Below are 25,807 nucleotides of genomic sequence, written 5' to 3'. Positions count from 1 at the left end.
TATTTATTTGACAGAGAGATCACAAGTAGGCAGAGAGGCAGGCAGAGAGAGAGAGAGAGGAGGAAGCAGGCTCCTCGCTGAGCGGAGATCCTGATGCGGGACTCGATCTCAGGACCCTGAGATCATGACCTGAGCTGAAGGCAGCGGCTTAACCACCCAGGCGCCCCAATATTATGAAATTTTTTAAAAATGTGCTGGGCCCTCCTTCACACCTGGTAGGCCATGATTTCTGTATTTCAGTGAGCTCCCGGTGGTTTTTCCACTGTCCAGAATGGGTAATTGTGCTGTGTGCAGCAGCTCCAGCCGGACGCATCTCCAGTGAGAGAGAACTAAACTCCAGTGAGAGAGGCTAAAGTGTCCTTGGACCACAACTCCTTAGTGCTGGCCCCAGCCCCCACCCTCAGAGGTATCAGCATTTGGTGAATACCTTTCCATACTATTTTCTGTACTTTGAGCATCTTTCCTGAAGTTATGCACCAAATTTGTCTCCCTGGAGTTCCCAAGCTTTTTTTTTTTTCCTGTTCCTTAATTGTCTTGCTGAAATTTAAAGATGGCTCTTGCTGCTTCTCAGGTTTTTCTTCTCTAGCCTGGTTTCCCCTCGTTCCCTTGCTTTGACGAGTTTATTGTCCTGTCATGACTCAGGCTTGGCTCTCTGGGTTCTGGAATCTCGCACATGGTGGGATTTCTCCCCAAGACACCCAATTCCCCAGTCCGTGACCATGGAAAGAGGAAGAGGTACAAGTAGAAATGGGATGAAGCAAACTGGCCATGAAGGGAGAAGGGAATATCATACTTTCCCACCTACTCATGTATATGTTTATTGTTTCCATAATTTTTTTTAAAAAAAAGAGGAAGGTGAAGCAAGATACCACTACATAGCATTAAGATGGCCAGAATCTGAGAGCCGGACAGCACCAAATGCTAGCAAGGATGTGGAGCAACAGAAGTTCACTTTCCTTGCTGGTGGGAATGCAAATGGTAGAGCCATTCCAGAGGACGATTGGGCAATTTCTTGCAAAACTAAAGATATCCTTGCCATGCAATCCAGCAATCATGCCCCTTGGTATTTGCCCAAAGGATCTGAAAACATAATTGAAAACAAAACCCACACACAGATGTTGATAACAGCTGTATTCATAATGAACAAAATTTGGAAGTAACCAAGATGTCTTTCAGGAGGTAAATGGATAAATAAACTGTGATACATCCAGATGATGGAACTCAGAAGAGGTGAGCTATGAAACCATGCGAAAACCTGGGAACAACTTAAGGGCTTGTTACTGAGCAAAAGAAGCCAATCTGAAAAAGCCACATACCATATGATCCCAACTATATGATGTTCTGGAAAAGGTGAAACTATAGAGATGGTTAAAAGACCAGTGAGTTCCAGGGGTTTGGGGAGTGGGGGAGAGATGAACAGGGGATCACAGAGGATTTTGAGGGCAGTGGAGCTGTTTCATATGACACTGCTAACGAGGGATAAGTGTCATTATATATTCGTCTAAACCTAGAAAATGTGCAACACCAAGTGCAAAGCCTAAAAAAAAAAGACTTTGGTGTTTATATGTCATCGATTTGGTGTTCATATGTTCATCGATTGTAACAAATGTACTACTCAGTGGGGAACATTAATGATAGGGGGGATGCTGTGTGTGTGGGAGGGAGGCTCGGAGCAGGTGGGAAATCTCTGTACCTTTCCCATTTAGCTGTGGGCCTAAAACTGCTCTAAAAATTGTCAGTTAAAAAAAAAAAAATTTTAAGTGTCAGGGAAAGCATCCGTGGAGGTCGTGATCCTGCCCTGGCCCTGTGCTCTGACCTAGCATGGGAAATACAGGACCCACAAAGGGCTCTCTGTCCTTCACGTGTTTGAAAAAGCAAACCAGGAGCCTTCAGGTTCAGCCGGCCCTAGGTTGCTGCTTGTAACCAGGCTTAGAGAGAAAGCCCAACTTTGCCGAGTCACACACCCTCGGGGGCCTTCCCCAGGTGCTCCCAATGGGGTCAGATCATCCTGGGGTGACAGCTTCGTGCCAGGGTTGCAAAGCGCTCCACTGTCAAAAGCTGTAATCGATGCATCAGTCTTCCTCCTGAGGAGCTTATTATTAATTTTTCATTACTTGATAATCATCATCTCAAGAATTTTTTTTTCCCCTACCTCAGGTATAGAAACATGGGAATACTGGACTGTGTTTCTAGAGAAAGCAAAATTAAGCTGATGAATTATCCTTCTTTGCACAGATCTATAAGTGGTGCCCTCATATTTTTCTAATTTGTCTTTCTCGCTCTTGTCTCACTCTGTTCTGAACGATGCAAGCAGCCAAGTGGTACCCTGGTTCATTATTTACATGCAAACCAGGACTCCAGGGTCATAGCCCTCTATTCTCGGGAGGAAATGGGGTCAGTGTTCTCCTCTGCCGGCTGCATATATTACAGACCTGGGGGCCCTGCCGGCCCTCAGAGCTTCCTGGTCTATCCTCCCCATGAGTGCGCCCTGGGCATTGTAGCCGCATATACCATATATCATTATAATATAAAAAAACCTCAGGGACTGAAGAATTACTTTCCCTAGCTCCCCTCTGATGCTTCCTGACTGTGCTGGCCCCTGGAGCCCAGCACAGGCAAACCCAACCTCATCCAATCTGGCAGGATCAGACACAGGCAGAGGCAAGGCAAAAATAAGCCCATTTTTCAGATGGCAAGATCAAGCCTCTGAAATCGGAATGACCAGTCATCTGGAGGGGTGAACCACCTGCCTCCCTAGCCATGTTTAGAGTCTACACATTTGCTTCTTTTTTCTAAATTTACAAGTAGTGTAACAGCTCCTTCTAGGAGCTGTCATTTGTAAATATCTTCTACCATTCAATAGGTTGTCTTTGTGTTTTGTTGGTTGTTTCCTTCACTGTGCAAAAAGCTTTTTATCCTGGTGTAGTCCCAATGTTTATTTTTGCTTTTATTCCCCTTGCCTCAGAAGACATGTCTAGAAAAAATGTTGCTACGGCCAATATCAGAGATATTATGGCCTATGCTCTCCTCTAAGATTTTTATGGTTTCAGGTCTCACGTTTAGGTCTTTAATCCATTTTGAGTTTATTTTTTGTATATGATGGAAGAAAGTTGTCCAGTTTCATTCTTTTACATGTAGCTGTCCAGTTTCCCAACACCATCTGTTGAAGATTTTTTCCCATCACAAATCCTTGCCTTCTTTGTCTAAGAGAAATTGAATATACAACTATGGGTTTATATCTGGGCTCTCTGTTCTGTTCCATTGATGTATGTGTCTTTTTGTGCCAATACCATGTTGTTCTGATTGCTACAGCTTTATAGTATATCTTGAGATCTGGGGTCGTGATATCTCCAGGTCTATTCTTTCTCAAGATTACTTTGGCTATTCAGGATCTTTGGGGGTTCCACACACATTTTAGGATTATTTGTTCTCGTTCTGTGACAAATGCTGTTGGCATTTTGATAGGGATTGTGTTAAACACATAGATTGCTTTGGGTGACATGGACATTTTAGCTCAACATCATTCATCATCAGGGAAATGCAAATCAAAACCACAATGAGATGTCACTTCACACCTCTCAGAATAGCTGAAATCAAACCCATAAGAAACAAGTGTTGGCGAGGACATGGAGAAAAAGGAAACCTCCTGCACTGTTGGTGGGATTGTAAACTTGTACAGCCCCTCTAGAAAACAGTAGAGAATTTGTTCAAAAAATTAAAAATAGGGGCACCTGGGTGGCTCACTCTATTAAATGTCTTCCTTTGGCTCAGGTCATGATCTCAGGGTCCTGGGATTGAGCCCCACATTGGGGGAGTCTGCTTCTCCCTCTGCCTCTCTTCCTGCTCATGCTCTCACTCATTCTCTCACTCTCTCTCTCAAATAAATAAAAGAATATTTTTAAAAAATTAAAGATAGAATTATTATGTAGTCCAAATTCCCCCACTGGGTACTTACACAAAGAAAATGAAAACGTTAATTTAAAAAGATCTATGCACTCTTATATTTATTACAGCATTATTTACCATAGCCAAGATATGGAAGCAGCCCAAGTGTCCATCAGTAGAGGAATGGATAAAGAAGATATGGTGTATGGGGCACCTGGGTGGTTCAGTGGGTTAAATCTCTGCCTTCGGCTCAGGTCATGATCTCAGGGTTGTGGGATCAAGCCCTGCATCGGGCTCTCTGCTCAGTGAGGAGCCTGCTCCACCCCCCACTTCTCTGCCTGCCTCTCTGTCTACTTGTGATCTCTGTCTGTCAAACCAATAAATAAAATCTTAAAAAAAAAAAAAGATGCAGTGTATATATACAATGGGATATTACTCAGCCATAAAAAATGAAATCTTGCCATTTGCAACAACATGGGTGGAGCTAGAGAATATTATTAAGTGAAAGAAGTCAGTCTGAGAAAGACAAAAACCATATGATTTCATTCATATGTGGGATTTAAGAAATGAGACACACAAAGGAAAAAGAGACAAACAAGCAAACAAACAAAAAACCCCGACTGTTAACTATAGAGAACAAATGGACAGTTACCAGAGGGGAGGTGAGTGGAAGGAGGGATGATATAGGTGATGGAGATTAAGAGTACACTGACTGTGATAATCACTGAGTAATGTATGGAATTGTTGATTCACTATATTGTTAATTATACTGGAATTTTAAAAGAAATTTTAAAAAATTCCAAATGTTATAGGAGATATTCTATGGTGCTCTTTCATTACAGTTTTCTTCTTCTTCCAAGTAAAATCATCTCCTTTATTTTTTTCAAGGTACAAGAGAATACATGATCACAAGAGAAAATTCAGAAAATACAGAAAGAAGTTAAGGAAAAGATACTTATCCTTTCTATGTAGGTCATTCGATATCCCTTTATCTCATTCATTCATTCATTTTACAATGGTGCTTTGAGCTATTGATATGTTCCCAGTTCTATGTAGGTGTTACATGTAAGTCATCAAAATACGGCTTCCACTCCAGAAGAGATCGACCTAGTAGAGATAAAGAGTGAAATAAGCAATTATACTCAAAGATTTTTCTATATATACAGATATTCACATACACAGATATAGTCTTTACAAAAATGGAATCACATCATAAATGTTATTAACCTTAGTTTTGGCCTCATACATCAGAAAAAAGATTTTCATGAAATAGCTTCACTTCAGAACGACGAAAACAAACTCTAAGACTAAAGCTAACAGGAACTGTGCAAAACCTACATGGAGAAAACCAAATAATTTTCACAAATTATCATTAAAATAAGGATTTCTAAAAATCAAGGTGTAAATCATGTGTAATGACCCAAAGCTATCAGACCATGATTCTCTCCAAATTAATCTATATATTTGATGCAATCCCAAACAAAATCAACAGAGATATTGTTACAAATCTGTTAATATTATTAAGTTCATCCGGAAGTGTAAATGTCAAGAAAAAAAATGATCTGAAGAGCAATTGGAAGTATTTTGCCTGGGAATACCGAAATATGGCTTAAGAAATCAGCAATCAAACAATATTGTATTAACAGGGGTGCCTGGGTGGCTCAGTGGGTTAAGGCCGCTGCCTTCGGCTCAGGTCCTGATCCCAGCGTCCTGGGATCGAGCCCCATGTTGGGCTTCCTGCTCAGCAGGGAGCCTGCTTTCTCCTCTCTCTCTGCCTGCCTCTCTGCCTACTTGTGATCTCTGCCTGTCAAATAAATAAATAAAATCTTTAAAAAATATATTGTATTAACAGAAGACTATGAGAGATCAGCAGAACTGGATGAAAATTCTAGAAACGACTCATAAATTTAGTCTTAACTTGACATTCCAAATTAAAGAAGAAGTAGTAATGGAGTATTTGATAAAAACAATCGGAATAATTACCTGTTCTTTGGAAACGGAGCCTTGTGTGTAACTCAATATAATAACCCCAAACTAATGTCTTTATGACTTAAAGATATAAAACAATAAAAAGTATTATAAAAATAACAGAAGTAAATATGATACAATTTTTAAAGTACTTTTTGGCTGGGAAAGTCATTCCTAGGGAAATCTAGTAGATATAAAGAAAAAAACTGAGCAGATTTAACTGCTTTAAACTTCTCACCAGCAAAAGATACTATAAAATTTTTTAAAACCCTCAAATTAATGTTTCTGTAATATTTTTAACAGATAAAAGGGTAATATGAAGAATATATAAGAATATCTTTGGGGCAGCTGGGTGGCTCAGTCAGGGAAGTGTCTGCCTTTGGCTCAGGTGACCCCAAGGTCCTGGGCTCGAGCCCCACTTCCAGCTCCCGGACTAGCAGGGGAGTCTGCTTCTCTCTCCCTCAGCCCATCCCCCTGCTCATGCTCTCTTTCTCTCAAATAAATAAATGATATTAAAAAAAAAAAAAAAGAATATCGGGCGCCTGGGTGGCTCAGTGGGTTAAGCCTCTGCCTTCGGCTCAGGTCATGATCTCAGGGTCCTGGGATCGAGTCCCGCATCAGGCTCTCTGCTCAGCAGGGAGCCTGCTTCCTCCTCTCTCTCTCTCTCTGCCTGCCTCTCTGCCTATTTGTGATCTCTCTCTCTGTCAAATAAATAAATAAAATCTTTAAAAAAAATTAAAAAAAAACATTAAAAAAAAAAGAATATCTTACAATTCAGGAAAGATGAAGTATTTATTATAGAAGTGAACAAAGAACTTGAAGGGGCAATTCAGAGAAGAAATGTAAGCAGCCAATGTATACATGGAAACTATTAAGCCTTTGCAATGTTCAGGGAAATGCAAATTAAATAGATATTATATTCCATTTATTAAGGCTATGAAAATTAAGGATTTTAACCTTTAGTGTTGGAAACTATGAGGAAACACAGATGCTTATAAACTGCTGGAGGGAATGTGAATCAGCATAGCTTTGATGAGCATAATGCAAGAATATTATTTAAAATGTTTCAATGTGGGGCACCTGGGTGGCTCAGTTGGTTAAGTGTCCTACTCTTGACTTTGGCTCAGGTCATGATCTCAGGGTCATGAGAACCAGCCGCAAGTTAGGATCACGCTGAGCATGGAGACTGATTAAGATTCTCTCCCTCTTGGGGCACCTGGGTGGCTCAGTGGGTTAAGCCTCTGCCTTCAGCTCAGGTCATGATCTCAGGGTCCTGGGATCGAGTCCCGAGTCAGGCTCTCTGCTGAGCAGAGAGCCTGCTTCTCCCTCTCTCTCTGCCTGCCTCTCTGCCTACTTGTGATCTCTCTCTGTCAAATAAATAAACAAAATTAAAAAAAAAAAAAAAAAAGATTCTCTCCCTCTCCTTCTGCCCCTCTGCTGCCCCCAACTTGAGCACATGTTCTCTCTCCCTAAAAAAGTAAATAAACAAAATAAATTAAATAAAAGTTTAAATGTGCAAAACCTGTGATTCTACAGTTCCTCTACAGATAAGTCTTACAGAAGTTCTTTCTAAAGATGAGCCAAGCTTTGTTTGGAGTAGTTCACTTTGTTGAATGTCCATCAGTAGGGAACTGGTTCCATCAGTAGGGAACTGGTTAAACAAAGAGCAATACCTGTAAACTGTATCAGCCAGCCATAGCTGCTTGACAGACCACCTCCAGAATTCAGTTACTGGAAACAGTCATCACCTATTCTCACTCCTGTATCTGTAGACTGGCTGGCAATTGGCTGACCTGAGCTGAGCTCCGTTGGTTTGCTTTGCATGAAGCTCCATGGCCACTGAGCCTGGAAGAGCCTGGGCTCTTCTCTGTCGGTTGGGTTCATGTCTGCTCCATAAGAACTTCTTTTGGTTCTTCGGAAAGGTCAGCAAAATTGATAAATATTTAACAGACTGATCAAGATAAAAAGAGAAGTAGACGAACAGCTTTGAAAATAACAACTTGCCAAAATTAACACAAAGCTGTAACAAAATCTGAATAGTCCTAACCATCTATTAATGAAATGGAATTGGTAGTTAAAAACCTTCCAACAGAGAAAACTCAAGGCCCAGATGGTTCACTGGTGACTGCTACTACAATTGAAAGGAAGAAATAGCACCAATCTTACACAAACCCTTTTGCAAAATAGAGGAGGTTAACACTTCCCAACTAATCTTCTAAAATCAGCAAAATCTAATAAAGACATTTAATTTAAATTTAAATATCAATCACTGTAATTCTCCATAGTAACAGAATAAAGCAGAAAAAACTAATGATAATTTCAACAAATGTAGAAAGAGCATTTGGCAAAATTTAATATTTATACATGATTTAAAAAAAAAAAAAAAACTTTCAGCCTTCTTGCCCTCTAAGCCCCAGTTACCTGAATTATTGCAGGAGCCAGTTCTCCATTCTCCATTCACCCTGCTAGCAACTCCCCGCTAGCAACTCTCCCTCATTTCCCTGCAGAGCCACCGCAACCCTCCACCCAACCTGTACGCCCTTGGCAGGTGCCTCTCCGAAGTATCTACTACCAGGCCACCCTGGCAGCAGCCCCCATCCAGTGCCTCTCCAAAGCAACCCCTACCCTGGGGAAAGAACCCACAGTGTACCCATAATTCCTGCAGCCACAACTCTTAGCCAGCTACCCATGGAGCAAGCTCTTCCCTTTGGTGCCCTCACAGCTGTGGCATTGGCTCATTGCAGACATCCAGGAAGAGTGCCAGCTCCACCCACTACCATGCCCACGTGGCTGCAGTTCTCTCAAAGCTCAGAAGACTCTAAGACTTTGGTGAAAGAAATTGACGATGACATAAACAAATGGAAAGATATACCATGCTCATGGAGTGGAGGAATTAATATTGTTCAAAGGTCTACACTAATCAAAACAATCTACAGATTTCTGCTTTTAGATTTTATTTATTTATTTCCGAGACCAAGAGCATGAACAGGGAGAGGGAGAGGAAGAAGCAGATCAGGGCTTGATCCCAGGACCTTGAGATCACAACCTGAGCCAGAGTCAGAAGCCCAACTGACTAAGCCAACTAGGCACCCCAAAACAATCTACACATTTAGTACAATCCATATCAAAATACCAACAGCATTTTTCACAGAACTAAAACAAATAATCCTAAAATGTCTATGGTACTACAAAAGACCCTGAATAGCCAAAGCAATCTTGAGAAAAAAGAACAAAGCTGGAGGTATCACAAACTCAGACTTCAAACTATACTATAATGCTGTGGTAATCAAAACAGTTTGGCACTGACACAAAAATAGACACATAGATCAATAGAACACAATAGAGAACCCAGAAATAAACCCATGTTTAGATGGTCAATTAATCTGTGACAAGGAGCCAAGAATATACAATGGAGAAAAGACTGTCTCTTCAACAAATGGTTTTGGGAAAACTGGACATCTATGTGCAAGAGAATGAAACTGGACCACTTTCTTACACCATAAACACACCCATGCACCCACCCACCCACACACCCCTCAAAATGGATTAAAGACTTAAATATAAGACCTGAAACCATAAAAACCCTAGAAGACAGCAGAAGCAATAATGTTTATGACATCAACTATAGAAACTTCTTTCTAGATACGTCTCCTGAGGCAAGGAAGACAAAACAAAATAAACTATTGAGACTGCACCAAAATAAAAAGCTTTTGCACAGCAAAGGAAACCATCAACAAAATGAAGAGAAAACCTACTGAATGGCAGACGATATTTGCAAATGATATATCTGATAAATGGTTAATATCCAAAATATATAAAGAACTCACACAACTCAGAAAATATATAAAGAACTCACCCTTGTGTGTTTAAAAATGTAAAACAGGAATCCATCAAAATCCTTGAGGACAGGGGCACCTGGGTGGCTCAGTGGTTTGAGCCTCTGCCTTCAGCTCAGGTCATGATCTCAGGGTCCTGGGATGGAGACCCACATCAGGCTCTCTGCTCAGCAGGGAGCCTTTTCCCCCCACTCTCTCTGCCTGCCTCTCTGTCTGCTTGTGATCTCTCTCTCTCTCTGTCAAAAAAAAAAAAAAAAAAAATCCTTGGAGGAGAACCCAGGCAGCAACCTCTTTGACCTCAGGAGCAGAAACTTCTTCCTAGAAACATTGCCAAAGGCAAGGGAAGCAATGGCAAAAATCAACTATAGGTACTTCATCAAGATCTAAAGCTTTTGCATAGCTAAGGAAACAATCAACAAAACCAAAAGACAACTGACAGAATGGGAGAAGATATTTGTGAATGACATATCAGATAAAGGGCTAGTTTCCAAAAGCTATATAGAATTAATTAAACTCAACACCCAAAGAATAAATAATCCAATCAAGAAATGGGTGGAAGACGTGAACATGCAATTGACCAACAGACACATGAAAAAGTGCTCAACATACTCGACATCAGGGAAATAACAAATCAAAACCACAGTGAGATACTACCTCATACCAGTCAGAATGGCTGGTATTGAAAAGACAAGAGAAAATAAATATGGGTGAGGATGTGAAGAAAAGGGAACCCTTGTGCTCTGTTGGTAGGAATGTAGAAAACAATATGGAGTTTCCTCAAAACGTTAAACATAGAAATACCATATGATCCAATAATTCCACCACTGGGCACTTACCCAAAGTAAAGGAAAACACTAATCCAGAAAGTTATGTGCACCATATCTTTCTATGTTTATTACAGCATTTTTATAAGATATGGAAATATTCCAAATGCCCATCACTAGATGAATGAATAAAGAAGATGTGGTATGTACATACAATGGAATATTACTCAGCCATAAAAATGAGATCTTGCCATTTGTGACAATATGGATGGTCCTAGAGGTTATCATGTTAAGTGAAATAAATCAAAGACAAGTATCATATGATTTCACTTAAATGTATTATATGTGGAATCTAAAAAACAAAACAAGTAAACAAGCAACCCTCCCCCCGCCAGAAACAGACACTTAAATACAGAGAACAAATCAGTGATTGTCCAAGGGTATGTGGATGGGCAAAACAGGTGAAGGGGAAACTTCCACTTATAAAAGGTACAAACTTCCACTTATAAAATATATAAGCCACAGAAGTGAAAAGTACAGCATAGGGAATATAGTCACTAATATAACATTGTATGGTGGCAGGTGGTGACTCCAGTTCTTAAGCTGAGCCCTGAGTGATGCATAGCATTGTCATATTACTATGTTGTGTACCTGAAACTAATATAACAGTGTATGTTAACTGTACTTCAATAATAAAAAAATAATAATTAAAAAAAAACTTCCAGCAAACTAGGAATACCGGGGAACTTTTTTAAAGTTCCCTATAGAAAATCTACATTTAAAATCACCCAGGGACACCTGGGTGGTTCAGTCGGTTAAACATCTGCCTTTGTCTAGGGTCATGATCCCCGGGTCCAGGCATTGAGCCCCATGTTAGACTCCCTGCTCAGTGGGGAGTCTGCTTCTCCCTCTCCCTCTGCCCCTAACCCCACTTGTGCTCTCTCACTCTCTCTTTCTCTCAAATAAATAAATAAAAACTTTTTTAAAAATAAAACAAAATAAAAATAAAATCATTCTTAATGGTGAAACAAATAGTGAACATTTTCCCCCAAGACTGGGCAAGAATGATTTCTTCTGCCACTTTTATTCAATGACACTGGTAGTTCCTGCCATTGCAGTAAGATAATAAATAAATAAATATAAAGTAAAATAAAATACACATAAAATTAAAATAAAAATGAAATAAAATACGTAAAAGGAGGAATAAAACAATTTGTATACAAATTTATATAATTGTTTACATAAAAAATTCTAAGTAATCTACAAAACAACTGCTCAGACCAAGAAGAGAAGCTAGCAAGGTCAAAGGATAGAGGAATAATATATAAAAACCAACTATATTTTGAGAACGAATAATTAGAAAATGAAAAATTTTAAATCTCACATAAAATGGTGTTGTTTTTTTTTTTTTTTAAAGGTTTTATTTATTTATTTGACAGAGAGAAATCACAAGTAGATAGAGAGGCAGGCAGAGAGAGAGAGAGGGAAGCAGGCTCTCTGCTGAGCAGAGAGCCCGATGCGGGACTCGATCCCAGGACTCTGAGATCATGACCTGAGCCGAAGGCAGCGGCTTAACCCACTGAGCCACCCAGGCGCCCCTAAAATGGTGTTGTTAAACATAAAATACCTTGGCATAAATAGAACAAAGGACAGCAAGTCTTCTGCAATAAAGACTACAGAACATTTAATCAAGCCATATACCATTTCTGAATTGAAAGTCTGAATACAAACTTGAAATGTCAGTTGTCCCCAAACTTATCTACAGATTCAAAGCTATGCTAGTAAAAATTCCAACAGGATTTTTTTTATAGAAATTCACCAGGTAATTGTGAAACACATGTGGAACTATAAATGACCTACAATAGCTAATGCAATTTTTTAAAAGATTGTATTTATTTGCCAGAGAGAAAGAGAAAGAGAGAGAGCAAGCATAAGAAGCAGGAAGGGCAGGCAAAGGGAGAAGTAGGCTCCCTCCTGAGCAAGGAGCCCAGTGTGGATTTCCGTCTTAGGATCCTGGGATCAGGACCAGAGCCAAAGGCGGATGCTTAACTGACTGACCCACTCAGGCATCCTGAAAGCAATTTTTTTAAGGTAAACAAAATTGGAATATTTGCACATGATTTCAAATCATACTCTAATCTGCAGTAATCACACAAGGAGGTGTTGGCAAAAGAATAAACAATGAAACAGGATATACAGTCCAGAAATAGACCCACACATATATTTTCAACTGCTTTTTGACAAAGATGGCAAAGCAAATCAGTAAGAACAAAGGAAGTTCAACAAATGTAACTACTGGGCATCCATTAGAGAAAAAGAACATCAACCTTACACCATACATAAAATTCACTTGAAATGGATCATGCACCTAAATGTAAAGTTACAAATGCTAAAAATCTACATGAAAACGTAGGCGAAAAATCTTTGTAACTTTAGTGCGACCAAAGATTACTTAGAATACAAAAAATATAAATGTTAAAGAAAAAATGATAAAAAAATTTATCATAATTAAAAAGTTTAGCTCTTGGAAAGTGAGAGTTAATATAATAGAAAGGTTGAGTCATAGACTGTAATAAAATGTTCTTAATACATATATCTCCCAAACCACTTAATCCCAGAACACAGAAAGTACACTTAGAATCAGACATAAGGAGATAAAGAACCTGATTTTTAAAAATGGACAAAATATTCAAATAGTTTATAAAAGAATATATATAAATAACCAATAATCACATGAAAAGGTTCTTAACACCACATGTCATTAGGAAAATGCAAGTTAAAACTACATATTTAGAATGGCTAAAATAAAAAAGACTGACAATTCCAAGTGCTAGCAAGGGTATGGAACAAATAGAACTTTCACATACAAACTGACATATTTCTTTTTTGTAAAGTTAAATACACACCTACCTTGCAACGTAGCCATTCCACTATGGTATTTAACTCAAGATAAGTTAAAACACATATCCTGTGGTATACAGAATGGCCTACTCAATGTTCATACTCAACATACTTGAGATGTTCATACTCAAATGAACATACTTGAGATGTTCATACTCAAATCCCTTGGAATCTATGAGTACGGCAAGAAGGATTTTGCAAATGTAATTAAGGGAGATCATTCTGTATCATACAGGCCAAGAATAAGCAAATGAGCTCCTCAAAGCAGAGAATTTTCTCCAGCTGGAGAAGAGAAGTCAGAGAGATTCTGACTATAAGAAAGATTTGATGTGCCTTTGATGCTTTGAGATGTAGGTGACCATGAGTAAGAACCAGAGAGCAGTCTCTAAGCCCAAAGACTGGCCTGGGCTGGGAGCTTCCCTTAGTCCTACAGCTGAAAGGAAACAGATGAACTTGGACTCTCCCCAAAGAGCTTCCAGATGAGAGCCAAAGATGTCCAACACCTTGATTTCAACCTTATAAAACCCTAGGCAGAGGATCCTGGTGAGCAATGCTGTATATCCAGACTTCCAGCATACAGAATTGTGGGGTGATAAATGACTATTGTTTTAAGCACTGCATTTGTGGTAATTTGTTCCAGCAGCAATAGAAAACTGATGTACACCCACAAAGACTCATACACGAATGTTCATTGTTTATTGTAATAGTCAAACCCTGGAAGCAACCTAAAAGACACAACAACTGGTGAACAAAATGTGGTTTATCTGGACAATGGAAAAGTACTTGGTCATAAACATGAACAAACCACGTGGATAAGTAACAAGATAATTGTGCCAAGCAGAAGATGCCAGACACATAGAATGCATCCTGCATAATTCCACTAATGGAAAAATCTAGAAAATTCAAGTTAATCTCCAGTGACAGAAAATAGATCAGTGGCTGCTGGGGCTGGGGCAGAGTGATGGGGGACTGCAGGGGTCCATGAGGAAACATCTGGAGGTGGTAGAAATACTCTGTAAGTCAATCGTGGTGCTGTTTCCAGAGGTGCCAACATCCACCAACTTCATCAAAGTGTCTGCTTTAAGTGGATGCAGCATATATATATATATATTTTTGGAATGGAGATTATACCTCAATTAAGTAGATTAAAAATGAAATTCAAAGGCATTAAGGGGTGTCTTCTAGGAGTTTTTAAAAGAAAGGCATAACAATCCTGACAAAACAACTTTTCCTTTGATTGGGATTACATTAAATTTGAAAACTAATCCAAAGGGAATGACCATAAATTCAATAGCAAGTTTTTCTTTTTAGGAACATAGTAGGTCTATTTTTTTGTGCTCTGGGACAGTAGGCAGCATGGTTATGGTCTGGTCCTTAATGATTTAACTGAGTTCACCCACAAAATAATCTGGGCTGGATGCCAGGGAGAAGGGCTGGATGGTGGCTAGGACGAGCAGGTGTAATTTCACTTTTTTTTTTTTTCAAAGATTTTATTAAAGATATTTACAAAGCAATATCCAGACTCCATATCCAGCTGCCAAGGAGACACTATTATGCTGTGAGTACAGGTTGCAACATCGCAGGTGGCTCTAGCTTCCCCCACTTCTGTTCCAACATGGGGGTGGTGGGCAATGTCTCATCTTTGGGTTCCACAATGCTCATGTGCTCAGGCAGGGGCTTCTTGAGGCCAGTCTTGGCACTTGGGTCCCAGGGAAGCACGATCTTCGCTTTGATACCCAGCACACCCTGTCTGAGTAGCACATGGCCCACAGCATTGTCAACGGGTCCCCACTGTGAATCATCAGGCCATCCTCACACTTCCTGGATTTAGCCCTCTGGCCTTGGAATTTCCCAGACATCAGGACATTACAACACTTGGCCCTACTCTCCATGATGCACCGAACTCACTGGAGCAGGCCCTCTGCACAGCAAGGCCTTCTAAGAAGGAGCCTGTGACATGAAGACTGGGCCTGGGTGATAGCCCCCAGACCTCTCATGGCCACCTTTTCAGCATAAAGCTCTCCCCATCATCAGGGAAACCAAACCCCTTCTGAACCACAGCAGTTTCCAAATCCGCTAGCCCTTCTCACCAAGAGCATTCTGTGTACTGGTAGCCAAGATAATGATTTCTGTCCTGGCTGGTGTAACTCAGACCTCAAGTCTGGAGTAGCCATCTTCAGCCAGCTCCCCATCGGCCACAAACTTCCTCTTCCTGGAACTCTGCATTGCCATCTTGCTGCTGTGCACCGCACCAAGGAAAGCAATGCTTTCACGGGTAATAACAAGGGTAGAGTTTGGATTCGGTTATTCCCAGTCCCTGGGTGATCCACACCCTCCCGAACAGCCTCCAGGTTAGTCATGTCCAGTCAGTGTCAGCACATTTTCAGTCAGACATTTACAAACACAGACCTCCTAGCGAACATTGTAAATGGTCACCCCGCATCTCCTCAGCTCACGGCTAAGCTCAGTGACAGTAACTGTGGCTCCTTCCCACACAGGTGAGAGCTTCCGGCCACGGTATTGACTCCTCACTGCTTGCTAGATTTAAGGCTTTTTCAGTGCCTTCCAATGCCTTTCCAAAGTCCAACATTGGCTTAGCCAATGTTCAGGAGAGCCCAGAAGTGGTGGGAAGTTGACATCCCAAGGGCAACTCCCAAGCAAAAGAAGACAAGTGTCCCAGTGGAAATTTTCCTAGCTTCTCCCTCCCTCAATGGGACAATCGGAACACATTCCACGTGATGCCTCATGTACCCTCTGTGGGAGTGAGCCAGACCATTCCTAGTGTACCCCTGTCTCCCTCCCCAAGGCTTTCCACCTGCTTCCCCAAACCACCTCCCTAACCAACAACCTGCATCCAAGTCCTTGCCCACGAGTCTGCTGTATCCTACGGTATTATCTCACTGTGTCTATTATAAGACATAGACAAAACACACATTTTACAAGGAGAAGATAGAGATAAACAATATTTAAAATAACTTATTTATTAACAACATAATCTTTTTGCTCTCATCCACATATTAATTATGATATTCTTTGTGAGTGGCAATGTGATTAAATGTGCTTCATTATTTTTGAAAGTCTTGATTAACACTTTGTGAGGCAACAGTTCAGAAGCCTGGTTCTTGATCCTCGGTTTAATGACTATAAAGACACTTCAGACAGATATGTGGATCCAAATGGGGAACAGGCATTACTAAGTCACCGGCTCACTTTCCACTCTATCGACCAACTATGCAAAGGTTTTCTGTTAAAATCCAGCCAGCAGACACCGGTCTTCACTAATGTGGGTCAGTGTTCTCGCTCACTGATTAGGAAGACTTGCAGTTTTGTATTTTCAACGAATAGGATCAAAACCCATGGAAATGATGCATTTTGGAAGGTATAAGTTTGCTTAGACAAGCGTGGATGTTTGCCAAAACTCATCAGATTGTACCCTTGAAACCGATGCCTTTGAAGGTGATTTGATACTGCTTTCTGGGTAACTCAAAATTTAGGTAACTTGATGGGGACTTGATGGCTGACAAATTGCTTCATGGTGTTCCCAGGGAAATTTTCCAAGGAAATTCAGGCAGTCACTTAGATGGTTCTCTCCTGTCTTGAGTGGAACAGAGTTTTTCTGCTGTTTGGCCCGGGAGGCCTTGCAAAGCAGAGATAAGACGGGGCTTTTGGGGAACCTAAGGCAGAAATAAATCACCGTCACATGCACTTCCCACAGCAGGTGCTTCCTTTTGGTGATGTCAGCTGACCTGACCCTGGGCCCTGCCTCCTCTTCACAGGCCTGCCAAGGACCCTGAGTAGGAGAGGTCAGTTGCCTGGGCTGCATGGAGGACAGCCTGTTGCCAAGAGGCAACAGGAGTCTCTGCAGTGCAAGTTCTCCCCAGCCCCACAAAATGGAGCTCTGAAGGTGGACCTTGTGCTCCTCCTCCACCCCTACCTTCTCCCCAGCCTCCTCTGGGAGATGGCTCACTGTTCTCTGCCACCCCAGTTTACGGAGAAGCTCCGCTTGAATTGAAATGGCACTCTGGACTCACATCTTTTGGACAAAAATGAAAGCATCACCCCAGGCCTGATTGCTGAAAGAGCATGTCTGCATGGTCTAAAACTCATGAATGAGCCATTACTTGGTCCTTTCTCAGACAAGGACATGAAGGCTAAGTTGCTTACCCGAAACCCCCAATGGCTGTTGTTGCCTCCAGTAAGGACCCGATCTTGGGAGGGAGGCCAGCAACCTGATGACAGGAGGGGATGAAAAATCGCCTGAAAAGGCACATGGGGCATCTAACAATTGGGGAGATTTGCCTTAAATCAACCATGACCTACTATTCACACCCATGAGAAAAGAAAAAAAAAATCAAGTCATAATACCAAGTGTCAGAGAAGATCTGGGAAAACTCACCCGCATGATGGTGGAATGAGAATTTGGCAATGAAGAGCAAAGCTGCTTCCACATGTGCCCGAGGAGACGTGCAGAAGGACACTCAAGACACGCCGTGCCTGTCATTGGGCAATGAATACATCACATCATGTCGTCTGCTACTTTTTGTATTTCAAAAAAAAAAAAAAAAAAAAAGTCCAAGGAGGAAATGGCAAAAATGTTAACTAGTGTTTATGATTTTGCATGAGTATCTGATTTTTTAAAAAATATTCAAAATTATATGCAGTACTTTACGAAATTTCAGCTTAGCCTGGTGCAACAAGGTACCAATGGCCCATAAATGCGGGCCACATGCAGACCCAAAACTAAATGTCAATTAGAGCCTGGTCTCAGAGGTCTAGAGGGGTCTCAGAGCCTCCAGGAAGTCCTCAGAGTCCGGAATTGTCCACCAGCCAACTCTTCCTATGGTACTGGGAGGCTGAAGGAACAGGCCAGTTCCCCACTTGCCCATGGGGGCTTGTGGTCTGGTGGGGACCCAGGTCACAGCCCTGGGTCAAGGGCATCGCCCCCTCCCTGGAGATTAGAAGTGTATGGTGTGAACAGCACTCCCATGTCCTTATGAGGAGTCTCATGGCCCTGCTGCTGATTCTCCTGCTCATCTCTGGCGGAAGTATGTCAGTCTAGCCCTTAGTTTCTGCTGCTGCCCCCATCCAAATGTGGATGTAGCTTCTGCACCAAGATATCCCCTTCCCACTCCAATGCATGGAAAGCCGAGGTCATGAGAGATCCCGGGGCATCTGGGTGGCTCAGTGGGTTTGGTGTCTGCCTCTTGATCTCATCCGCTCAGGTCTTGACCTCAGAGTTCAAGCCCTGTGTTGGTCTTCACGCTGGTTTTGGAGCCTATTAAAGAAAAAAAAAAAAAAAAAAAAAAGAATGAGGAGAAATCCAGCAGACCTAGGAAGAACCAGGGCGGGCTTCATGGAGGAAGTAGCAATGAATGTGGGACTTGCGAGAGGAAATGACAAAAACTGGAGGCTTCCAGAGGCTGGGGAAGGTGCTTGAGGGCAAGCAAATTGAAGAACAGCTGGACCAGGGGAACTAAAGCCACAGGTGTAGAAGCTACCCCCAGGAGGGCCATGGTGCCAGGCAAGAGGGAGCTTGTCCGAAGGAGCTTGCATTTTCAGGACTAGTGCAGCATGGAAACTTGCTGGAAATCTATCCACCTGCGCACATCTGCAACTCCTCATTGAGCCACATGCCGGGCGTTGCACCCCACCATGATGCTCAGTGTGTCCACATCCTGACCACCTCCGGCAGGGTGACCATTGACTCCAACTGCCATCTGTCACGGGTGACAAAGGGGCAGCCGGGGGTGAAGACGCAGCCCTGCCAGTGCTTCGAGGGCCAGAGGCAGATTTCTGTCCAGCTTCCTGTCGCACAAGCCTGTAGAAGCGGCGAGGCTGTGTCCTGCTACTGACACCACCACCACCCCCCGCCCCCGTCTCCACATTGTCTCTCAGAGTCTAGACTGTATCTCTTCTGTTTCTCTCCTATTAGCCATGACTCTTTGGGTTGCAAGTGACAGGAAACACAACTCAAACTGGCTAAGGGGAAAAAAAGAGAGAAAGAGAAAGAGGGGAGATTTATCGGCTCAGGTAAGTAAAAGCTCAGGGCACAGCTGGATTCAGACTCAAGCAATGTCGTAAGGACTTTCTCCTCTGTGAACACATCTCTGTTCATGCTGCGGCCTCAACCTCTGCTCCCAGGACACCCCAGCAGAAAAGGGGTGTCTTTCCTTGCACTTCCAGAGAAGCCCTCAAGATTACCCTCCGCTCACATTCCCACCTACGAGCCGATCCCAGGGACGAAGGGATGGAGTATTGCTGCCAGGCCTGGGTCACCTGCCCCACTGTGAGTCCCGGAAGTAGAGCAGCCCCCAAGCCTCAGAGGCTGAACGTGGGGGTGGGTGCTCTTTGAAGGAAAACAGAGGTGCCATTATCTGAAGTGGGAGCTACATGATGTACAGGAAAAAGCAACATGATTTACATAATTTCTGCTCATTTCTATGCTCCCCAAGTTTAGAGCGGAAGGTCTTGCATGCGGCCTGGGATGTACACATTCTTGGTAAGTGGGTAGATGGATGGAGGGGGCGGGGGTTAGGGTTCTGGGACTCCACTTGGGACGTTTGGCCAGAGCTGGGCCCTGTGCCCTAGGACCACTCTCGCCCCAGAGCTGAGACTCCAGCATGAGAGGCAGGAGGACAGTGTTCTAGAAAGAGGATAGGAGAGGGGAAAGCAGAGGTCTGGATGGGATACTAGGATAGGGTAAGGGCCAGTAAGGTGAAGTGTGAGGCTTGACAGCCTCCTTTATGAAGGGAAGTCCTGGGAGCCAGCCCGCGGTGAAACTGTCACACAGGCATGCGTGGATGCTGGTCTGGGACCATGCAGCCTTGCTTGAAATAACACAGGATCGGGGGAGGTCTCTGCAGGGGGGATTCCCACATCCCATGCTGCCTACCTGCTTTGGCCCAGCTCCCAGGCCTGGAATCTTCCACCAAGATCCCTCACAGGCCAAGACCAGAACTGCCCTGGGCCTTTGAGCATCCTTTCCTGAAACCTCACCTATGGGAGGAGGAGGACACCCACCAGCTTCCCTGCCTCATCCTTCCTGGCTTTGCCCGGGGGATGGTGGTGAGGAGGGAGGGTCCTGCCTGGCCCCAAACGGCTGTGTCTACCTCTCCATCAGCTTCCCCAAGGCCTCAAGACTCCAGACCTACCCTTCCAGCAGGCCCTGAAAAAGTCAGAAAACAAAAGAACGAAAAAAGTCTCTGGATGCAAGAGTGAAATCTTGGGTCATGAATATGGTAAGTCATCTTATTAGAATTTGCTGATTGATTGATTATAGACTCGCTAATCCCCTGGATTCAAATGTACCTGAAGAATAGGTGAAAACTTGTGAATTCCAGTCAAATATTGTAGGACACTGCCTAACTTGTTTTCTTTAAAGGGACTTATCCGATAATTTTGGGCTTTAAATTCCACATGAATATTTCATAAATATCCCATACATTTAATATTTTAACAATTTTACATCATATCTACAGTACTTTAGTACCTGACTTGTATATTTATGTGACTATTGTTAGAAGTGACTAATTGGGTTTGATTAGCTCCATCATTAATATTCTGTCCATAATTTAACATGCTTCAATAAAATACCCTAAAGCAGTGTAATGATTAGATTTCAGGAATATGTGTTTTGCAATTAAGTCCCTCTTGATTTTGATATGCAGATGAAGAAATGGTGGTCTCATTTAAAAAAAAAAACTGCCCTTATTAACTCAGCAGTATACTCTGAAGATTAGGTAAGAAATCCAAGATTTTCTCTTTGTATATGCTAGTTAAAATGTATTTCAATCAAGCCTATGTGGGCAAATCAGATTTGATTAGTTTAAGTTCACAGTCATTCTATCTAAATGAATAATGTGTCACCTAACATTGCAAAAATTTGATTAATAGTTTATCAGTTAATTAAAAACGGGGTTTAATTTTTCTTTTTTAGGAAAATGCAAGGTAGATATTCCTTGTGTTCATCATAAATGCAAATTATTTCAGCTTGAATCTATTGTTCCTTTTTTGCTTCTTAACCAACTGGCAAGAAAAATAAAGCTCTTGGAAAGATCTCTGGGAGAGAGGAGTCACGAAACTTTCTTCGCTTCCACCGGTGGCTGTCGCTTTTGTCCCAGCTGTGAAGTTTGTTCTGGATGGAGCTGGTTCCCCGGTCTTTGCTTCTCCCAAGCACGTCAACTCCAGGTCTTGCAGACCCCAACCCCTGCAGCCTATGGCCACAAGACTTTTTTCCAAATGACAACTTTTTTCACCCTGTTTGATTTAATTTGTCCGTGGGGCAGGAGCCAGGAAACCAAAGGAGCCATTTTCCCCAGGAGCCAGAGATCTGACACCAGGTTGAAGGAAACCACCTGCTCTCTGCTGTCCTCTTTGGGGCATGATATCCACATCCAGTAATTAGAGCCTTAGGGCGCCTCCTTTGCCCCAGGTGGATTCATCACTGAGAGGCTGCTGGGCAGACTGAGCAAAGGGGGGGCTTTTCCAAACATTCTGGTGGGCTGGGGGAGGAGGCTGGCATCATGAGGCCAAGGTTTGCGGAAGGAACCCAGTCCAGCGTGGGGGAATGAGCCGGGGCCGCTGCAGGGACCCTCACCCCTGGGACCTGGGACACACATAGAGCAGTTCTCAGACCCCCGCGAAGGGCAAGGGAGCTGGGCTGTTGATCCACAACTCCTCTTGTCATCTGCAGAAGGCTAGTGCCTGAGACGCATGCAGGCCCCCTCGGCCACAGCCCGTCTCCAAGCGGAGCGCCGGGCACCCGCTCCGGGGCACCGTGGAACATGACTACCGTGTGCTGGAGTTTGGGAACCTCCACGCCATTCCAAAAGATGTCTGGGCATTCAGTTCCCTGAGAGCAAGCGGAGATGGAGAGACTCTGGAACCCCAGGCTGCTCCTGCTGGCATCACGCTCCCTGTCCCTCTGGGCCCAAGACCATGAAAAGATGTGTACCTTGTTGCAAGAAAGGAAGGGAAAGAACGCCTGAGCAGGCACTCGGTCCACAGTGGTCCACAGGCTGGCTTCGGAGCTAAGTCTTGCTCCATCCTACCCACAGCCTTCACTGTGCAAAGAATCTCCGGGCCCTGACGCCCGTTTTCCCAGGCTACCATTTCTCTCGTGGCTGCACTGGAGAGTGGCCTCTCTCCACCTTAGTCCTCTGCTCAGACTGGCTCCGGGAGCAGCGCCTAGCCTGGGCTGAAGTTCTGTAGTGGGTCAGATTCTGCAACGGAGCCACACCTGGGCCTGACTGGTTTAGCAGGTGCCGCTGCTCTGGAGTGGGGAAAGGAGCAGGTGTCCGCATTTTAAAGACCGCCCCCTCCCCAGGTGACAGTCATGCACAGCCAGGATTAAAAGACACAGGAGCTAGGTGGGGGTTCTGGGAGGAAGGTGAGAACCAAATTCTCCCTGTCCTGCCAGCCAGGTACTTCCTGGAGGAGCCCTGAGACACCCATAGGGCGGGTCACACAGAGGGAGAACTACCCGGGTCCTGTGGGGTCAAGGAGAGAGCCAGGCGGCGAGGGAAGCTGGAGCTTCCTGTCCTATTCTGAAGGCCGTGTGTCGACTCGGCTGCTACAGCTGAGCTCCAGCCACTCAGTCCCAGGGAGCGTGGGGACACACCAAGAACTGAGACTTTTCAGAGTCATTAAAGCTACAGGTCATTTTAAAACATCCTGCACGGGCTCTTGGACCACCCTGGGATCGTTGGGGAGCAAGCATGTGTCCCAAGGAGGCCGGTCCCGCAACAAGACCCTGGCTGGTCCCGTGTGGCTGTCCTGGCTGGCTCCCCATGGTCCCTGGGCGCACACCTGTGTGGGGCAGCCCGCTTGCTTCCCCTCTGTGGCCGCCCAGCATGTTAGCATGCTCCAAAGAACTCCCTTCATCTCTGCCTCTGCCTAGGCTGGGAGCCAGGCTGTTTCTGTTCTTCCTACCTCCCCCCAGAAATGCCTCCAGGCAGGCCCTGTTCTGGGCAGGCTAGGGCAAAGGGAGGGCGGGCCATTTTCCCCAGGCCACTCGTTCCTGATGAACATGGAGTGCAGACTGTTGTCACTGTGTCCACGGAGGGTTTCCAGGGAGTCTCCGTCGTGTCTGTTGAAAGCCATTAACTTGCTTTATGTAAATGTATTCAGTTTACCTTAACTTATGTAACCTTGCCGTGGCATTTTGTTATGACTTAATATACTGGAGGCTTCCACAAGGGGAAGTAAGCTTGGGCTTCTAACCCTTGGGAGGCCCGGTCTTGAGGGCAGGGGCTGTGTGCTAGAGAAGAGTCTGGGTTGAAATAGGACCCCGCTAGGAGGAGGCTGTCCTGGTGGAGCTCCGGGCCCTGGGTGTCAGTCAGTACCTCTGCGTATGAACTTGTCTCGTCCTAATCCAAACCCGATGATGTCGTATGATCCGTCCCCACTTTATAGATGAGGACACCAGGGCATGACAACTTACGGAGCTCCACCGAGGTCACCCGGCTGGCAGTGGGCAGGGCAATATTCAAGCACAGACAGCTGGTTCCGGAGGCCACGTGCTTATTCTGGCTGCTCCCCACCTCACAAGTCAGAGCCGCAACCTCTGTTTTCCCAGTCCTCTGCGGAGATTTCCACCTCTGGCCAGCAAGGGCACAAATACCATTCCCAGTTTCCTGATGGGCAAGCCAGGATGAAGAGACTCCCAGCATCCCGCCTGGGCTGTCTGTCTAGAGCCTGTCCTGGCTCCCCGTCTAGGGTTCCTGTCTCCCAGCCTTGGGCTGTGTGTCCTCTGCTCACGGCCCTCGTGGACACTGATGCCTCATTTTCCAGCATGTAGCAAAGGCCCATTCGTATTCAAGGGCCAGACCCCCCTGCTGCTGGGAAGAGGAGAAGAGACAAATTGTTAGGGGTGTGTGTGTGTGTGTGTATGTGCGTGTGTGTGTTTGAAGAAAGCTCTCTAAAACTCACCAGGAACAAACACCAACGACACCATCTCTCCCGCAAGTTCAGGAAGGGCCCTGAGCATTTTGAAAGTCAGGATTTCATGTGCGGGGCATGGGGCATGTGAGTGTCTGTGTGTAGCTGTGTTTTTCAGAGCAAGTTTTCCTGTATGAAAACAATATCAAGAAACCCCATATGTCAGTGTCTAGACACTTAGAATTTAGGCTATTTCTGCTTCCACGGGAACTATCTGGAAAGATGGCAGACTGAGCCAGCTTATCTCTGGGGAATGGGACTGGACCGACATCAGAGGGGCCAGATTTAAAGTGAGAATCTCAGCCCTCCGCCCCCGGGGCCCTGGCTGTCAGGGCTGCCCAGCTCCGCGAGTGGCAGAGACTGGTTCCCCATGGGCAGCCTTGCTAACGAAGCCATTCTCGGGCATCATGGATGCTGATCGTTGGTCCCACATGAGCAGGAGTGGGAGCTGTGCCGGTGGCTGCAAACCTCCCATCTACTGGATGGTCCGCAAGCGGAGGAGGCTGGGGGCCTCTGCAGTCTCCAGGCTTCCCCAGAGCCAGGCCGAAGGTAACTGCTCACAGGAGGGGCCCAGGGCGCCCCTGTGGGAGCATCTGGGGGTGGGTCCTGCAGCTGGGGCTCCAGGTGTGGGGCTCCCTGCCTCTCCTGGTGGGGAGTAAGGGCCCCCTCCCTGCTGAGGGAGGTGGCAGATAGTTTGGGGGAAGTTAGAAGATAGTTCAGTAACTCCACAACATCAGTTGAATTCCTGTGAGTCATTCACATGTCGTTCATTCATTGAATGCCTTGTGGGTACCAAAAAGGCACAAGGCCCAGTGCTGAGCCCTCGGCAGTGAGGAGGGAGGAAGAAGAGCAACCAGGGGTACCAGGTCCTGCCTCTCAAGACATATGACCAGACAGGGAGGCAGAGAAAGCAGCGGCTCCCTGTTGCACTAGGGGCCGGAGCTGAGGATGCTGTGGAGGGCATGAGGTGGCCATGGCCAGATGGCCTCACAGGGGCAGAGGAGGCCTCCTCCTCCCCCCAGGGGTTTCCTCAGGTGCAGGAAGTGGATGAAGTCAAGGGACTCGTCCACACCGCTCACCACTAAGTGGTAAAGTTGGATTTAAACCAAAGCCTAATGGTCTACACCTCTCCTCTAGCTAGAACCAGCCTCATGTCGGGGGACCCTGGGGCCAGCCGTGAGGTGTGACTAGTGCAGGGATGGACGGCTGAGGTGGCCCCTGCACTCCTTTGTTGGGTAGAGTCTTGCTCCATTGGGTTGCCCTGCCCACCCCTACTCACCACAGGCCTGAACGTGGGCACTGCACACGGGACACTTGGACATTATGTAGATGCTTTCTAAACACTCACAAGCCAAGTCCTGTGGGTGACGGGCATGGTTAGTTACCTGCCACACAGACCAGCCCTGAACCAAACGACACGGGATGGGCGGGGGGCATCGCAGCCGGTGTCTGTCCCTGAGAGCTGACTTTCTACTCAGGGAGACGGGACCCAGGAGCAAAGTAGCAGGTGAACAC

The 25,807-nt window shown here is 44.6% G+C and overlaps 1 long non-coding RNA gene and 1 pseudogene across 2 annotated transcripts in view; both read right to left on the bottom strand.

Moving 5' to 3' along the window:
• Positions 1 to 14,905: 14,905 nt before the first annotated feature.
• On the bottom strand, positions 14,906 to 15,586 carry LOC131818623 (small ribosomal subunit protein uS3-like; annotated as a pseudogene).
• Positions 15,587 to 16,319: 733 nt separating this feature from the next.
• LOC131818274 (uncharacterized) overlaps positions 16,320 to 25,807 on the bottom strand; it is a 47,721-nt gene continuing 38,233 nt past the window's right edge. For both annotated transcript variants that reach the window (XR_009348761.1, XR_009348762.1), the window contains exons 2-3: positions 17,751 to 18,629; positions 16,320 to 17,028 (exon numbers count right to left, since the gene is read on the bottom strand). This is a non-coding gene — a long non-coding RNA (uncharacterized LOC131818274). The remainder of the gene's footprint in view (positions 17,029 to 17,750; positions 18,630 to 25,807) is intronic.

The sequence above is a fragment of the Mustela lutreola genome, chromosome 16, assembly GCF_030435805.1.
Source record: "Mustela lutreola isolate mMusLut2 chromosome 16, mMusLut2.pri, whole genome shotgun sequence".
In the NCBI taxonomy this organism is placed as follows: domain Eukaryota; kingdom Metazoa; phylum Chordata; class Mammalia; order Carnivora; family Mustelidae; genus Mustela; species Mustela lutreola.
Note: the sequence above shows the minus strand (reverse complement) of the source record. Positions and strands in the feature narration are given on the sequence as shown.